Raw genomic sequence first — 4,900 nt, forward strand, 5'->3', positions numbered from 1 at the left:
CGAATTTGTGGAGGTTTATTCCTTTTCACTGCGTCTCGTATGTTTTTAAATGCAGTCTGTGTGATCGGCGCTTCGGCTCTTTGGATTAAGCAATGCATAAATGCATTATGCTGTTTTGTTCATAATTGTTTATGCAATTTACGAAATTATATTGAGTTAATTTAGACGTAATGCACGTTTTTTTATAGACATTTATTTCCTTGCGTTGACAATTTAAATGCGCTGCATTATTTTGCTAATTGCGCCCTCCTGTGGCCTCGGGAGACGAGACAAAAGTTTCCTTAACTCTGAATATAAAACATTAGAAATTAGATATTTGTTTAATTTATATTGTGTGTTTGACTGTTAAAACAAAAAATATTCGTTGTTTGTCTCAATAAATTGGGGTAATTTAAAAATACAGTGGTTAAATAATTTTAAAAAAATTCTTTGCTCTGTTTTAAAAAAGGTTATAAAAATGTCAATAAGTATCGATACCGAACGATATGAAACATTATATCGTTGATAAATTGTTTTAGCTATATCGCCCAGCCCTATTTTAATCGACTGATCACTGCATGTTTGTAGCTCTGTAAAAAGATTTCATGTTGTTCTTGACCACGTCGCAGTTCCTGTTCATTCCAGTTTGGTTGGTAAAGCTTTCGGAAACCTCTCGCCATGCCACATTCCCTGTCTTGTATTCTTTCGAGTTGTGTATGCTAGGGCTGCTCAATTATGGCAAAAATCATAATCACGATTATTTTGGCCAATATTGTATTATTTAACACGATTATGAGGGGTCCGTATGACCAAAACTTTATACGAGTGATTTATTTAAAGATACATATCAAATATATATTTCCTGTAAATAAGGTTGCTGTGAGAGAGACCAGCGGAATTTCAAACAAACAAACAAAAAGTCCTCAAAATTACTGAAAATAATTAAGCTGTCAGTAATAATAAAAATCAAAGGACACATACAATAGAATAAAAAGATACAAATGAAACCAAACGCAAGTCTCGAGCAGTTTACAGCCTACTACAGAAATTAACAATCAGATGTAAAATAAAACGGCATAGTCTTCACTATAAGAGAATTAAACTTTCTTTGTTTCTTATTAAAGCTACAAAAGTCTTATTAAAACAAAATGTGTCTTTTGTTGTTTGATTAATATTAAGCACAGAGTCGGCGGCAGGAATATTAGGCTGCTGTCACTTTAAGAGCTGCACAGATACAATTGACCGTTACACGCGTATTTCATTCTCAACTCTTTACGTTAATTTATTACATGACCGACGAAGGTATACATGAATAAATACTAAGCGCCGCATTTTGACACATTTTTGCGTGTATTTGACCGTTTAGGCGCTAAAAGATGACTTTGCATGTCCGTGTTCTGCGCCGTCTCTGAGCGCATATATCTTCCTGAGCAGCAGCGCGAGTTCTCTTTCATGCTTTTAAAAACATGAATAAATATACTTCTATAAATCAAGCACATCCCATTTTGCAAAAGTCACGTTACATGACTTTACTGATTTGCACGTGAAATTGGGCTTTTATGGAGGAACGAAAGCACTGGGAATGGGGCGCAATAATTGTTTTATCTCGATTATTGTATTTTCATAATCGTTGGAGGCCAAAATCGAAATCAAAACTGTTTTTCGATTAATTGCACAGCCCTAGTGTATGCACTTGTTTTGTATTTATTAATAAACATTCCAATGTTGATTTTGCGTGTTTAAGGGACTCTGATGTAAAGTTTGACAGTGATACTGTATTATGAACATGACGGGATCCTGAAATACGGCAAGAAATAAAGCTTGCCGTATCAGAAACAGTTTAGTTTATGAGCTGGGATGCAATGTTAAACATGTCCAAGCTATATTTCACCCCCAAAAAAACAAGAAAAAATAAATTTCGCTTTAAGATTGAAGGCTGTTTTTGGGACCTTTTTTTTTTTACTTTTATTTACTTGTTCTTGCATTTATTTCACATATTTATTTAATTTATGTATTTATTTATTTTTAAATGTACTTATTCATGCATTTATTTATTGTGTGTTTTTAGGACGCACAATAAATTGAATTTATTTCACATACTTATTTAATTTATGTATTTATTTATCTTTAAATGTACTCATGCATGCATTTATTTATTGTGTGTTTTTAGGACGCACAAGAAATTGAATTTATTTCACGTATTTATTTAATGTATGTATTTATTTATTTTTAAATGTACTCATGCATGCATTTATTTATCATGTGTTTTTAGGACGCACAATAAATTGAAGGCTGTTTTTAGGACCTTGACTTTTTTTTTTTTGTGGTTGTGACATTATTTTCCTGAATTACAGTAATTTTCTTGTTATACAGTAAATGAAAACATCCTGTCTGGCCACAATTAAAACGATGTGTTCTTATGATATATATTTAAATATTTACTTAATATTGATTCACCCATCAACCTCAACATAAAAAGAGTTATTTATAGTTAGTTAGTAAAAATATACAACCTTATTGTAACTTACCAATAAATAACAATATAAATGTTTAAACAATTACAATCTTATTTTAAAAATTTGACCAAAAAGAAACATTATTCATTAAAATAAAATTTAAAATCAAGTTTAAACATTTAAAAACACAAATGTTAAAAAATGTGCTAACTTGAAACCCATCCTGTCTAGACATAAGAAACAGCATCACCTTAATTAAATACTACAGTAATATACTCTTATATTTTACAAATGTACTTTTTAAATTAAAAATATATTTTTAATAGTGCTAAAATATTGACCTTTTGTCTTGGAAACAAAAACGTTTAAAACCTTGCAAATTTGTACAAAAACTATGTAAAAAATGTTTAAAACCTTATTGTAAATTGTTCTTAGAAAAATGTTTACAAACACAAGTTTAAATCAATTTAAATCCAAAAACATTTAGAATGTACCTTAATTATTAAAAATGTACAAACTTATTGTAAATTGTTGCTAAAAATGCATAAATAAATATATGTAATAACAGGAAAACAGAAATAAATGACTTGATAAAAACAAATATAGTTCGTTTGTAATAAAACTGTATCCTGAATTTATTTTTTAATACCTTTTCCTATATGTATTATTTTGTGTATTTATTTTTACATTTATTTTTATTCTCTGTAACTTTTATTTACTTATTCTTTCATGTATTTCACATATTTATTTATTTTTTTAATGTACCTATTCATGCATTTATATATGTTTTTACTTATTCCCACATTTATTTATTTCCAGATATATTTATTCATTTATTTCTTATTACTTCTCGGAAGTCATTGTCTGAGAGCTCAGATCAAACTAATGATAGAGTTCAGAGTTTGTGGGCTCAACTGGAGACTTCAAGAGATTCACATTATTATGTAGAATTATTTTATAGCGCCTGAATTCAGCTACTTATCCTCAGTTCTGTTATTAAGCGTGGAATCATCAACATCGTCGATGAGATGATACTTGTTTTTAAGTCATTTATTTCCCTGTTATTTTATTGATCTCTATTTATTTATGTATGTATTAATTTCTGCAGGTTTGGTCCTCCATGGTTCACTAATGTTCAAGCCCATATTCGCTGTAGTTCCTGTAGAGCTCATACAGAGAGAGTCCAGCAGATGGCAGCGAAATAATACAACAATACACTTTACAGCAGTAGACAACTTTCAAACAGAGATGCACAAGTCCATAGAGATAAATAATGTTTATAATGCACTCGTTATTAATGATGATCTCCTTAGTGTACAATAGCACATGAGATGCATTGCATTACTTCATCAGATGAAAATGAATGTGTTCAGCTTAGTTTAGTTTAGAAACAGATGCATCACACACAGTGTTGTGAAGGTTACTTTGGAAATGTAACAGGTTACAGATTACAAGTTACTTTACTTAAAATGTAATAAGTAGTGTAACTATTCAATGACTTTATTAAGTAATGTAACTGATTACATTTGATTACTTTTCTAATGTTTTAAACTGTTAATCATTTTCAAACATAAAGCAGGCAGGGTTAACCTTACAGTAGTGTTCAACACTGATTACTGTCACACTTTCGAAATCCTTCATCACTTGAATTAAGAAGAAGTAAGTCTCACACTTTATATTTTTTATGATTATTTGCAAATCGCCTTTGCTCTTCCATGGAAAAGAGGGATGGGGTGAGCAGAGCTCATTAGCATTTAAAGAGATATGCACTGAAACGAGTTGCTGTGTTGTTGAAACGAGTCGGGTGTTGTTTTACATGACCACTGAGAAATTTTAACCAAATTATGTTGCAGACATTTTATGAAGACCCTAAAGAATCATACCAACTTGATCATTCTGAGGTTAAATACATATTTGAAATCATAACAAGAAAAATTGTTTTTCAAATCTTAGCATAGCTATGACAAGAAACACTGTCTGGAATCTAACAATGCCTTGGGAAAAAAACAGTTAATCTTAAAAAATGAAGCTTAGCTATACATAAACCCATAAATGAAACAAAAGAGTTATAGAATAAGCATGTTCTAAACTCCTGAAATATTGGTGTTTCATATTTTAGAGCAGTCACTGCAATTTATGAAAGAAATCAATTAAATCTGTATGTGGGAGTGTGTGTGAACAAATCAGATGTAACCCCCTTTGTAATCCTTAACATTTTCATAAGTAACTGTAATTTAATTACACATTTTTTTCTCAGTAACTTTTACTGATTACAGTTACTTTTATTTTGTAATTAAATTATGTAATTCCGTTACATGTAACTAGTTACTCCCCAACACTGATCACACAAACACACAGAGACACGCACACTCACACACACACACACTCACACAGAGACACGCACACTCACACACACACACTCACACAGACACACACACACACACACACACACACACACACACACA

The sequence above is a fragment of the Sinocyclocheilus anshuiensis genome, unplaced genomic scaffold (genome assembly GCF_001515605.1).
Source record: "Sinocyclocheilus anshuiensis isolate Anshui unplaced genomic scaffold, SAMN03320099.WGS_v1.1 scaffold1866, whole genome shotgun sequence".
Taxonomy (NCBI): Eukaryota; Metazoa; Chordata; class Actinopteri; order Cypriniformes; family Cyprinidae; genus Sinocyclocheilus; species Sinocyclocheilus anshuiensis.